The sequence below is a fragment of the Nipponia nippon genome, unplaced genomic scaffold (assembly GCF_047370975.1).
Source record: "Nipponia nippon isolate SJK-2023a ecotype South Korea unplaced genomic scaffold, ASM4737097v1 scaffold_5, whole genome shotgun sequence".
NCBI lineage: Eukaryota > Metazoa > Chordata > Aves > Pelecaniformes > Threskiornithidae > Nipponia > Nipponia nippon.
The window spans coordinates 15237036-15250750 of NW_028262369.1; the positions used below are offsets into that span (position 1 = coordinate 15237036).

Below are 13715 nucleotides of genomic sequence, written 5' to 3' on the forward strand. Positions count from 1 at the left end.
TGTGCCTCAATTATTTGCACTACCAGATTATAGGAAACATTACCTTGAAAATCAGAACTAGGAAGGACTTCTTTTAGACCTGAGTAAACCACCTCGTTACTTGGCAGGGATAGCTTTTAAGCAAGTTGAAATACTGTCAAGAAGGCCTGAGGCGTTACTGTCAAATTCTTTTTCTAATCCTGCTGTAAAGCATAAAGACCACGTATTTGTCCACAAAACACTCCACATGTTTATAACCATAGAAACAAAGAAAGAGATCAGAACTAGAAATCTGTATGGGATCTCATGCAATACTTTTGCTCTATTCTATGTGAGATTACTGGTGATTTGCAATTGTAATACTTTCCTCAAGAATCCCCTGGTTTTGCTTCAAGCTCTTAACTGGTTTTTCAAGTGAAGCATGCCAAGGCAGTTCTGGTTTTTGCTCAGGTAAAAAACTTAGTAATTCACTTTCTCCTTCACTCCCATGTTTTGCCTTGTGACCCCCATCCCAATGCTGTGGTTTATGCATATGTATTAGCCTTTCAGTTTTCTGTATACAGGGGCTTTAAGAGCCCAGACAACTTTATCCTGTTGCTGGGGTAGCCTGCACAGCTCTTTGAGGCTGACTAGAGAAAGGTTGAGTTCTCTGTCATATTTCTGGCCTCCACTGACATGTCTGAGTAAATGATAGATTGAGGCTGAATCTGTCTTGATATGCGCGTTATAGATGTTGAATTTATTACTGGTAGCATTTCTGTGAGTGTGGAAACAGGGATTGTTTAGATCGAATTGCAAGATGAGTTCTCTGTTCTTACCAAAATGCGGATTGCACTGTTATTTTTAATAGCAAATGCAACTTCTTTTTTTTTTTTTTTTTTTTTTTTAACCAATGCCAAGTGTGTGCAAACTTCTGCTATTATGTTAACTTTGGTAAGGGGTCTGGAGCAGTAGTGAGCTGTTAGTATACCAGCTAATGCCCTAACCAGCACAAACTGTTGGTAAATCTATCTTAGTTTTGGAAACAGGGAGGAGCTAGATCAATGGAAGAGCATACTAAAAGGTACGCCTCATCTGCCAAAGAATATTTCTTAGTATGTTGGGAGCAATAAATAAAATAAGAGTTTCTGAAAACTGTTAATGTTCCTGTAGTATGGGGAAGAACAAGGAAAGCAAATAATGATAAATACCCTAGTTCTCTCTTTTCCAGTGAGACTGCAGTTTCAGATCTTCAAGTCCAAAGCAGCTGTTCCCCCCCTCCCAAATTCAATTGTTCAGTTGGGAGACAAGAAGCATTAAGCTTATCTGTTTGCTTGCACTGATTGATTTCAGACCTCAGTCATTTGCAGCTTTGGGGCAAAGCTTGTGGAGTCCTACCTTTTGATGATGTTTCCCTGTTGGAATGCAATGTGGTAACTTTTGCGATTGCATCAGATGGATTCCCTACTTAAGGGGAAGCTGTGGATACCAGCAGACCATCCATGTTGATTTGGGGAGAGAACTGAAATTCAGAAGGGAAGGCAGGACACACAGAACCCACGCCATCTGTCTTTTGGCTTGTTCAGACTTCTCTGCAATTCAATTTTCCACTTATATCCACTTGATATAAATTATTACCGTCTACCTCAACAAAAACACTTTTCATTTCCTGTATGGAAAGTAAGTAAACTGAAAATGATGAGAGATGGAAGCCCATACAACGTCTAACACAAAGTGAGGGAAGGTAGAAGAGTTGGAAGCAAAGCCTCTTGTTTTGGGTGGGGAGATGATGGGGGAAGAGTGTCATAATATGGATGGTTCAGGAAACGCCTGGTTAAGCAGTGAGGATACACCAAGGAAGTAACTAGTGATTAGATACTCAAGCAGCATAGAACAGGCCAGAATGCTGTTCAGGTGTAACTATCCCTCTGTCTCAAAGGTGAAATACGATTTTGGCTTGATTCTGTCAAAGTGGTTTTTGGTGGTATAGCTGATTCTGTCCATCCCAGCAATGTGTTCTCTCATACAAGATTGATAACATGAGGCTCTGGAGCAGACACCGTTGGCCAAGTTTCATTTCCCTGAAGGACGTTATAATGTCAGCATAAATTATTGTGTAGACTTGAACTCCCCATTTGCATGAACATAGCTTTTTCATATGGATGGACCTTCTTGCTTTTTTGTATTTCTTTTAAATGCTTAAATTCTGTGCAAAGTCTGTAGTTGCACGTTAAATGTAACTGATAACTTTGTCTGTTAGTGCATGCATGTGTTGAAATTCAAATTTAAAACCACTTAACAAAAGAAAATTTTTCTATCAGTCTGAAAAAACAAGAACCTGTCACTTTTGTGCTGTGGCAGCATATAAGATCTTGTGCTTCTACCACCATTCTTTGTTTTTTAGAGAGAATCCTGAAGTACCATTATATTGGCTGCTGAGAAGCCAGTTGGAAATAATAACTTTTTCTAATTGGAAGACTAAATGAGTATACTCTTACGTCCCTCAAAAGCACTGCTCATGGTATCTAATGTCTGTTAATAATTTCTTAGGAGAAATTATGGAAATACTTGATGTACTAATTTTCTACGGCTTTTCTAATTATTCCGTTGATTTTTGAAGCATAGATTTGTGCCAAGGTACACTGGGGTATATTTGAAGAAAATACAGAGCAATAAAACTGTAATTGTAATTCATGTATGATCAACAAACAAAGCATTAATTTTATTAGTTTTGCTAGCAGTCTCTGTGTTTGAAGTGTGTGCTTGGTTCTTTCTTATGCCTGTGCCTCATTAAACTTTTTGCACTGTTCAGTCTTGCCTATCAGGCAGTCTCTTGAATTGAATTGGTGTTTTATATGTAGATGTATGCATATCTGTAGGTAATTAATTAAAAAAAAAAGTCAAACAATGTACACAAAGACTGGCTTAGTAGTTACTTTTTGTAAAACTTTCCCCTTCTCCATGGTGTTGTTTTAACCATAAAAGAAGAAAAATGTCACTTAGGTTGTTCCAGTCGGTTTATGTTCCGTTATTAAGTACTGGTACACTGAATAGTCACTGTTCCATTGTATTACGGTTAATCATACAGTGACTTAATCTACATTGTTTTACTAAAAATGCAAATAATTATTGTAAATAGTTTTAAAATTTATTTCTCATTTAAATCCCAGTGTCTCATGGAAAACTCTTATTGAACTTTATCTTGTATCGTGAGAGACCAGAACTGTGTGATGAGAAAATGTGTTCTGGTGTTTAGAAGCCTGTAAGAACACTTATTTCTTTTTTGTGATGTTGCTGTTGGGTAGAGCTCAGGGTTTGGTTTGGTTTTTTTTTTTTTTTTTTTTGGCCAATACAAATGTGTTTCCAAATCTTAACTTTTTAAAGTCTCAATTTGAATTTTGAGATTTTAATACTTCATTTCATTGCACAGAATATCATTGCCGTGGATTTTTGACTTTAGGTTTTTTTGTGTGTGTGTATATATATATTAAAATACATAACATATATATAGTCAATGGTAACTTACTTAATGTTGGGAAGGAAAAGTGGAGAATGGTAATATGAGATACTTCAAGGTGTGTGGTATCCAGTATAGTACAGAATCCGTTTCTTCTCTGCCTTTTTAAGGATCAGGTTCACTAATTCAGTGATCAATTAAAGAAGATTCAAGGTCTGCTGTGTTTTGTTAGAGCAGCACAGCTAGACCACGTGCATAGCTTTTTTTCCCTTTATGTTTTTTTGGTAATTTCTTTGGATGTGCATGGCTATCAGTGTTCCTGTCTCCTCCTCTTTGATTAAAAGAGGAATTTAGTAGTTCTTTTAATTATGTACAGTATTAATGGTTATTCTGAATTTTTTTCCCCATTTTCTAAGAGAATACTTGGCAGCAAAAGAGCTGCATAAAACCTTTGGAATAAAGAACTGCTGTCCCTTGAAATAGCTACTGTTTCTGACTTTTTTTTCCTCAGTAGAAGCAGAATCTAGCTGCCCAAGGAGAGAGAGTGTCTTCTTTTGCCGTAAAGATGAAAAGATGAAACTGCTACAAAGAACAGGTGAATGGAGATGGTAGTGTTCTTGTAAATGCATACACCATTCCTCTGCTCCCTCCCCAAAAGTCTCGTTGAAGAATGATGGAAATAGTGGCCACTTTTGAAAGACTGTCACTACCATAGAGCGCTGCTCTTCAGTCTCTGTCTGTCAAAAACATGTTAGGAAAAAAACCAGAGGAGGTGGGCAATGTTTCCAGGCCTGTTCTTGTAATATTTTAGTCGATTTTAAGTTTGCAAATTCTTCGTTATTATGTTGACTGTTAGAGGTGAAGTCTGACCAATATGTAAAATATGAAAGGACCCACTTTTTTAGTTAATTTATGACTAAAATAGTGGAGGATGTGTTGTAAATTCTCCAAACCCCTGTTCTATACTGTATGTGCAGTGCAATGGCTGTGAGGATGGACTGTATTTTGAATATTTATCAAACGTAGCAAATCTGTATTTTAAGGTGCTGCAGCTGACCATCTTGTAATGCTTGCAAAGCCTGAATGGTAATAATCCCTTCTCTGAAGAACTGCGGAATGATTTCTTATCTCTAAATGGACTTCTAGTTATTTCAACCCATAATCTGCTTGCCCAGAAGTCTTGGGTAACTGGAATTCATTTTTATAGGACTGCTTTATCTTCCTCCTCTCCTCTTTACCTAGCATCCCGCACTGCCCCCCTTGCAAATAAACAGGATTTTGCTTACCTCTTCTGTTTACATATTGACCTGCGAGTTTGAACTTCTGGTATTCAAAGAACTACACCTTACGGAGGAGTGTAGAGCTAGTCCAGGAATATTTTTTTTGTATGAACTGTAAAAGTCCTTCTGTTTCAGATGACCACCTTACGTTTTAAACCAAATAACAGAGCAACTTGTTTGCACAGTGGATTGTAAGACTTCCCAGCTACTGCTTTTTTCCAGTAATGCTTTTTGGGTTTTTTTGAGAATCTAGAAGATCTGGTGATCTAGCTTTGTTGCTGGTTTTCAGTTGAATCTTTTAATAAAATCTCATACTGCAGGCAGTTAAACATTGGTATACAGAATAGTTACACTGATGTTGGTGTAACTAACTCCACATGTGCGCAAGCCCCATATTTTAGGATTATCATCAAGATGTCAGTATTTTCTACCATAGACACGGCAGTAATCTTTTACCAGGTACACGAATGCTGGCGCCTTCTTTTCCCATCCATTTTGGAGCATTATTTCAAATCTGAAGCTGTACTTGGAAGGGTGCTTGGATGTTGCTTTCCCATCTTGTTTTCAGACTCAAGCAGGTATTTCCTTCGCAGCTCTGAGTAAGTTCTGTCCTCGAGCAAGTGTCCTGAGGAATAGTGGGTTCTGCTTCATCATCAGACAGACTATGGGAGTTTAGCAGGCAAAGAGGAGACTGCCTTTTGTTGTAGCTCGTTTGAATCGTGGCAGTCGTGTTAAAGTGAGATTCCATTAAACAGAATTACAAGGTCACTGACTATGGCCCAGTCTGGCTTTGTAGATGCCAGTGACACCCAATCTTTGTTTGCAAGATCAAAAAAGATGATTTGATTTTGTCACAATTGCTGTCTGCAAATAGCTTAATCATGTTTGCTATAGGAGTTAAAAAGCAATTTGTTCCACCAATGCATGTTCCAATTTCGAGTTGTGTCTTTTTTTCAGTTGGGAGTCCTCAGATCTATGATTTTTGCTTTCTAAATAGATTATTTAAAACACACGATTATTATATTTATGTAACTGAAGTTGTCTCTTCTGTGTTCTGCTTTACATGAAAATGCGCATGCACCCAAGTACCCTTAAACTCCTCTGATAAGATAAACTGTAAATTATATCTGAGTAATTTTTTTCTGAAAGCAGTCTGCAGCTTTACTGTACAGATGCTCTCTTGGTAAATGAAACACTACATATCTTAATTATTAGTCTTAATGGACATGCTTTGGGCCCAATATTTGCTAATGTCAGGTAGAATCTAAGTTATGTCTTTTTATGCTTGACAAATATGACAGTAACAGTAGTTCTTGCTATCTTGTCTGAATGAATCAGTGGCATGTGGATGAGTAGTTGCTGGCAGTCACCTGTAATGCATAAGCAGACTTATCTTCTTCCCTTTTTTGAAGCATCTTCTGCAGGCACTGTTATTACTAAAATGCCACGTGCTACTAATTTGTCAGGTGCACGTGCTCCAGAATGCTCTCTGTACCTGATGAATGTCTTGTAGTTTCTCCTTGTGCATTTATCTCTTTTTAAAGGTCTCGCTGCTCTTACAGAAACTGAGATGCTTCTGTCCAAGTGTGTGATGCTAACTACTGAATGTCTATGGCATTAATATAAGTAGACATAAATAGAGCAAGGCCTCTACAAAAAACGTATCTTTTCCCATCATACAAACTATACCTGCATTCAGATATTGTTTTTTGATAGAAAATTTGCAGTGACTTCCTGGAGCTCAATATGTACTCAATATTAAGCGTGCATAAAGTACATTCTGAAACCATCTTTACAGGAAATTGAGATTCAAATTCCCTTTTCTTTCTTCGAAGTAGAATGGTTACACTTTTTTAACACGTGTGTGTGTGTATATATATGTACATAAGTTGTATTTGAATTTGACGAAGAAGATTCATATATGGGACAGTTCTTTTCAGAAGCTAAAGTTTCCCAAGAGACAGTGGAGGAAAAGGGAGACGTGAATGAAGCGGGCTGAAACAATTTTGATCTTATTTGCAATACTCCTGTTTTGCAAGATATAGAGCGGAGAACCATAGTTCTTTTCTTGAAACATAAAAACTGCGCTGGTTTACAGAATTTGAAAAGATATGTACAAATAGCTATTCCTGCTTACTTGTTATCATGGATGTTATTTGGGGGGATTATTGTCTTTGTTTTCATGAAATAGTTTAAAGTTTGGAGGACAAGCTGTACGTCTTACGTAAAACTGAAGGTGAATCTTTACATGAATGGTAAAATGAACTTTTAGCTGCACTAAATGCTTGCGTATTTAAATGTTCTAGTAGTTGGTCACCGCGCAGAACAGCGTTTATATATACTTCATGTTTCTTGTACCAAGTGCTAAAGGAGTTGCCTGCAATAGCTAAGAAGTTGTCATATTCACTAGAGTTCTGTTTTCCTCCTTTCTTCATAGCGTTGCTGACCCGTCCACTATGTGAATTTTTTTCTCCTGTCTCTTTTTAGTGTCATCATTTGACTTTTCTCTAGCAAAACTATAATGATGAGTTTGCTGTGCAAAAACACTTGTCCAAAGGGTCATGTGGAGTATGAAAATATTTGATAAATCTTTTCTTCATTTTTCTTAGGAGATAAGTTTTACCTGGGATTGGTGAACTGGGGAGTCCTAATGCAGATCTTGGGCTAAACGCATGTAGGTAGTACTGTTCCCCCACTTCCCTCATCAGTTACCACTGCTATCGCTTGGTTATCAGAAATGGGATGTCAGGAAATCCTGGTCTAATTAAGTCTTTTGGCACTTTAATTCCAAGAATTATTTCATTACTGAGAAAGAAATGCCCGGACATGGGTTCACAGTACTGATGAAAAACACTTGAACTTGCCTACAAACTTTCAGAAAAATTTCCCTTCTCTTAGAGAACCTTTTCTTTTGCTTTCTTAATTTCTGTGTGATTAATCAAAGAATAACTGGAGTAATTCATTAGATTTGACAGGCAAATTGTCTTTGCATCAAAGTACTGTTCTTCTAGCTCTCTGGCAGTGGACAAAATTAAATCTTTAATAGAAATCCTTAATGTCTTCACCAAAAAGAAGTGGAAAATGTTATGTAGCATGTTACTTTTTCTTGCTTACAGGGCACAGACATAACGGCTAGTAGAGCATCTGAAAGGTGAGAGTATTGGGTCTTGAATACTTCACTGATCTGATATGTAGTAGATCTGGCAGTAGTTAAAACTGCTGAAGGTGAATCCATTTGCGTTTCGTTTTGAAAACAGGTCTTTGTCTTTCACTGAGACTTATAATTTTTTTAATATAGTTTTAAGATGTTCTTAGGCACCTTTGAATGTTTTTCTTTGCTGTCTCGTAACTTTAGTTCCAGTATTTAAATTTAAAGAGTGTTCTGTTGTGAGAATGTGAAGCAACGTGCATCTTATGCGTTCTGAAGTATTGTCAAAAAGATGCATTGTGGAATGAAACAATGGCATTGTGTCAAAAGCATTCTGTCTTGACGATTCCTGTTCTGCAGAATGCAGAATAGTTTCAAGAACTGGAATACTTTTAGGATTTTTTTTAAGTTATTAGCCTCAGCTTTTCAATTATTTAAGTAAAAGCTGTGTTCCTTTCAAAAGGTCACTAATAATTGTTTGGAGCTGGCTACCAGAAGTGGTTCTCAGAACTCCCCAATTGCTTTGTAACATAAGTTTTTATCCCATAAAAGTGTTGTATTGTTGTTATGGTTTCTTGTTTGTTTTGGTGTGTATGGTTGTTGGTTTTTTGTGTTTGTGTTGTGGTTTTTTTTTGTTGTTGTTTTTGTTTTTCTATTTTTCACTCTCTTCTGAAGGTACTTAAAAGGGGGCTTAGCATTTGCCGTATTTGGTAGTGTGAGGATGGATTGGCTTTTATCTCGCCAGGATTGGGTAGCACTTGGGCTGAAATGTCTTCTTCCTTTCCATCTTCCGTATTTTAGTAGGGGTATTAGAATTTTATGAAACCTAACTAATTCAGAAAGAAACTGGTGTTTACGCAGATTGTATAATGCTTATGGCTCTGGGTGTGCTCTCATGCTTGATATCAAGGAAGAAGGGGATGTTTTAGGTCCTGAAAGTAATGTTATCTGCACTTAATTGCGTTTTCACCCTTTCTTCTGCAGCCCTTCCAACATCTTCCTTTGGAACAGTAGAGGGTAGGTGAAGCTTTTACAGAGTCAGGCTTGTCTTTAAAACATGGCTAACAAAATGGCAAAAGTGGAGGTGCCTTGTTTTTGCTTTATTTTGTCCTTTAAAGAGCAAGGAAAATAGGAAGAAGGATCTGTGGCTGATATTATGAAATAGGCCTTTGCTGTAATTAACAGCCTGGGAATTTTTCTGCTTGCTTTTCTTATCCCCGTGTTGCGAAAGCTTGCTGTCCTGCTGGGATTTCTTTTTGGAATGCAGAGGTGTGTTCTAGCTAAAAGCATGTGCTTTGCCTAATAAGCTTTCCTAGCCATTGAGCCCAGCTGGCTGCTGCAGTCTGTATTTGTTTTGTCTTAACTAATTTTTATAGCCATGCTTTAAATTAAACTAACACTTTTTGCATTAAATGACAAACCAAGCACAATGTCCATAAATGAAACCAAACACTATAATCTACTAATTTTTGTTTTCAATGTGCAGCATTATGTAATCAAGCAGCCTACTAAAAAAGAAGATGTGGAAATAATACTGGTGCCATGTAAATAGTGCTAAACTAAAGTGATCAGCCTTTGTTGAAGGGAATGTTTATTGACTTAAGGGTTTAGCACTTCCTCTTGTAAACAGGGAAGACAAGTGAAGAGAGCAGGGTCTGGCTGGTCAGCACAAAATGCTTTTGTCAAATCTTAATATCTTTTGCTGTAGGAGATTATGCATGCCATTAACATGTAGCACGTAGCTGGAGTCTACTGATGGGTTGATTTTCAGGGTTGCTGCAGTCTGAAGTTGATAAAAGTTCCACGTACTCAAACTCTCTGAAATTCAGCCATGTATCTTTCCGGTTTGGTCCAAATTATGAATGAACAGAATAAATGTTAGAAGATGAAGCATTGAATACAAATTCTATTTTAAAATAGTAATGAATCATAATTTACGAGTCTACAACAGTGACACTGGAATTGTTGCTGCAAGATTGTCCTTCATGTATTTGTGGAAATGAAATGTTTTTGGTTTATGCCCCTTTTTCTTCTTGTCTATCAGTTTTTGTAGTTGTGAGTGATGTGAGGTGTTCTCTTGTTAGGAAAACATTTGCAAATGGGAAAAGGAATACTTCTTTGTATCTTTTGTGATTGCTCACAGATTTTGAGACTGTTGGATCATATGTCCTTAGCTGTAGACAAAGACAGACTTACTGTGGCTGATACCTGTAATAGATGCATTATTGCAATGTGGGCTTCAGTCTCAAGAGATGCAGAGCCTTAGCTGTCAGGCTAGCGCTCCATCGTCTTCAGTGCTCTTTTAGGTAGCGCTGATTCTCTGCTTCTGCCTGTCTGGCCTTGTGGGTCACAGCAACAGTTTGGGTTCCGGCACAGTTCCCCTCCGCTCCTCAGCCCCTTTCACTGTCAGTTTGAGCTGTGCACCGTTCTTGCTTTTTCTCTCCTCCAGACTGTCCATGCTGGGCCCTGGTTTACAGCTGCAGTTGCCACACACAGTGCAATTGTAAGCATGGACAAGAGACATAGGCTTGCCTCTTCTCTGGCTTTATTGCTGAATATGAAAATTTTTCATATAGTACCAGTCAAATATACAAAGCTCTGGCCACTTCCCACTCTGCTGTTAGGTGCCAGAGGAGTTGGTTTTTGTTTTTTGTTTTTTTTTTTAATAAGATGCAGCAGCTGCTTGGAAGTTAAAAGAAAAAACCCACAACAATTAAAAAAAAAACACAAAAAAACAAAAAACCCCACCCCACCCCCATCTTTAACCCTGTTTGGATATTTATTCTCACAGTAATAAGGACAGACTTTTTTCTTCTAGTGAATTCATGTAGTTTAAAGCTGCTGTGAGTAGAAGCTTCTCCCTTTGCTGCTAAAGTGAGTGACATCTGACCTGCACATAAATGCTCTCCTGTTCTCGTATTCATGGTAGGCGAGCAGTCTGAGCTGGGTCAGGATGAAGATTTGAATCTATTTGATGGTTCTCCATGTTGCTCTTCAAAGAATTGCATTGCAGTGAGGCTCTAGACCTTTTATTTTTTTCTTTACACAAATGCCAGTGGACAGATTTAGGGCCTGGATGTCAACTCCGTTCACTTATAGGTTTGCCTCGTGTTTATAAAACTGTGACTGATCAGAATCAAAGTAAATTTCCTGAAGTCAAAACTACTGATGATGACACATCAGGAAGATACAAATAATTGTGTTTGTAATTACACTATTAAAAAAGGGCAAACTTTTGCATGTGACTAAATATAAAAAAAAAAAAAAAAATCTTGTTTTGCTAATAGTACTCCTTCTAGTAGTATACAGAATAGACTATTAAAAATATTGGGATGAATTTCTCTACACTCTATTTAAAACTCTCAATTCAGAAATTTGTCTGTTTAGGTCTTCTGATCAAAGCAATGACACTAATACATGAAATATAATCTGCTAATGGCTTACAGGCATCTGTGAGAAGGGAATATATGAATTTCTACATAATGCTATTGTTTGATGCATAAAAAACCCGAACAAAATATTGTTGAGTGGTTGGATATTGCTGGAAAAAAAATCATAGTATGAGAAAGAGATCTCTTTAGCTGTAATCGACAAACTAAAAAGAGGAAAGAAGTGAGAATTTCTCCTGCGAGGTTGTCATCCTACACTTCTCAGGGGAAGGTTTCAGCATTATAGCTGAAAGCTTCAGCATTATAGCTGAAACTTCATTTAAAAAAAAAAGTAGTGTCCTTAACAGTCCTGACATCAGTGATGGAAATTCAGAAAGTACTTCACAGCCACTGTGACCTTTTTGGTATTAAACCAGTCCAAGGATTGCTATCCCAGCTTCTCAGTAACACTCTGAAACCATCAAGGAATGGTGTCCTTGCTTTTTTGTATTTGCTTCTGGTGGATATTTCAAGTTCTATAGTATGGGAGGAATAGAGATTTCAACCACAAAATACAGAGATTGTGTATTAAACTAGACATTCAGTTGAAACACAACTAGGTGAGGTTAGAGATACTTCAAATGTAACAAACTTAAAATGCTCTTTCCTGTCTTAATGGAACTTTGGCTTTGGGATAATTGACAAAGTGCTGGGTAGCATCTCGGGGGTGGGGAGGAAAGGAGCAGACAGCTGGAACTTTGTAGTTCCATGTTTCTACAAAAAAGGCAAGTATTTGTTATGGCAGCATTTTTTTTTTCTTAACATGTGGACAAGATGCTCTCAACTCAGCTCCAAGAACTGAGTCCTGTTAGCGAAGCGCCAAGTTGAGAATGTATTGTGATATATTTTTGTTTTGTGTTGGGTTTTTGGGGGTGTTCTTTGTTTCTTGGGGGGGGGGGGCAGGTTGAAGGGTTTTTGGTTGCTTCTTGATTCCATTTAGGTGATTCCAAATTTCTCTACTTGGAAATGACTCCTTCCCAAGCCCTCCTGACCAACAGGAGCTAGAATTTCATGTGCCCTGATCTTGAGAGGCAGTAACGATTTAACTGCACCCCTTCTCCCAATTCATTCCTTTGAGAGGCAGGTAAAATGAACTTATTTTGCAAAACAAGTTAATGTTCCAAATGCAGCATGAAGTGTTAAAACATAATAATTGGCTGTACATCCTATGTAAAAAGACAGAAGCTCTTTGCTAAGAAACTATCACCCACCTTCCTACACACATTGTGATTAATGATTATTCTGTGGGACCGCAGCAATTTGCAAACTCTTTAGAAGGATAAAGGAATAAATTTTTTTCACGAAAATGCTTATTTCCCAGGTTTTTTTTTCTGAAGATGCTTTCATTCATCTTCCCAGTTTTAGTGTGAGAAATCCAAACTACTTTTCTCTTCCAAAAGGTATTTTGTGTTCATATTGCTTTAATAACAGTTTTTTTAGGCTGACTTGCGTGTCTGTAGAGTTCAGAATATCCATCTGTCTAAATGTTAAATCTTCTAAAGGGTAAATTGCAGTTCTGATCACCTCTGTCTTATCTCCATAACTTTAGATTTGTAAATTTGCATAAAAGTTTTCTAGTGAATGAAAGACCTCTTATTTTGCTCTAGTAAAATGAATTATTAATTTGTTTTGTACTGAGGTATGAGGAAGTAGTAAGCTACACCTTACTAGATATCAAAGTATGTTCTGTGTAAGCATACTGAGAATTTGTTTTCATTCTCTGGCTGTTCTAGGCAGCAGTGTGCTAGTTAGCTTAGAGTATTCCTGTACGTATACAGCTAGGTGAACAGCAATATGCCCTCAGATGCTCATGTCTTAATGTCATAAGTGGAACTAGACCACCAAAATTTCTAGTTTGTTCATTATAGTTCCATTTTATGCTTCGTGCTAGTGAAAGCACTGTTGTTTGAGACCCTGCTGTGTAATTTTAGAGGATGCACTTTTTCTGTGATGAAGATTATTTAGTGTGTATGAGTTAATGGTTTTTTCTGTGTCAGCACATTTTTCTGGCATGTTTTTTAAGGGGGAATGTGCTTCTTGGGAATGGTTTGTGGTGCTTTGGGCAAATCGGTCTTCGGAAGGAGAATCAGCAAATGTTCTGTATAGCTCTTGTAAAACCAAAAGGGAAGTTTATTTTATTGTTCTGTAATGGTTTTTCTTGTAGGCTCTGTGAGGGGACTAGAACTTGTCTTGAGCTCCTATTAGGCAAAGAGAAAGTTTTATTCTTATGGCAAGAAGACAGTTTGGCTTGTATGCCTTATTTGTTTGTTATATGTATCATCATTGAAACCCACAATTGTCAGAAAAGTTGTAAGCAATGGGGTTAATTTCTGTACTACCAATTGGCTTGCTTTGCTACAGTAAATATAAAAATGTCATGTATAATAACTCTTAAAGTCTTGACAGAATGGTCCATAACTCATAGGAAGCTTTTAAAAGCAGAA

General features: G+C 37.3%; 1 protein-coding gene across 4 annotated transcripts in view; it reads left to right on the forward strand.

Annotated features, from left to right (window-relative positions):
- The window catches only part of USP22 (ubiquitin specific peptidase 22), a 111949-nt gene that overhangs the window by 17354 nt on the left and 80880 nt on the right, over positions 1-13715 (forward strand). The window contains exon 1 of one of the 4 annotated variants that reach the window (XM_087731691.1): positions 7828-7846. The exons of the other annotated variants lie outside the window; for them this stretch is intronic. The gene's annotated coding sequence lies outside the window, so the exon portion shown is untranslated. Of the gene's footprint in view, positions 1-7827; positions 7847-13715 lie in introns of those variants that run through there. 4 annotated transcript variants of the gene reach the window in all.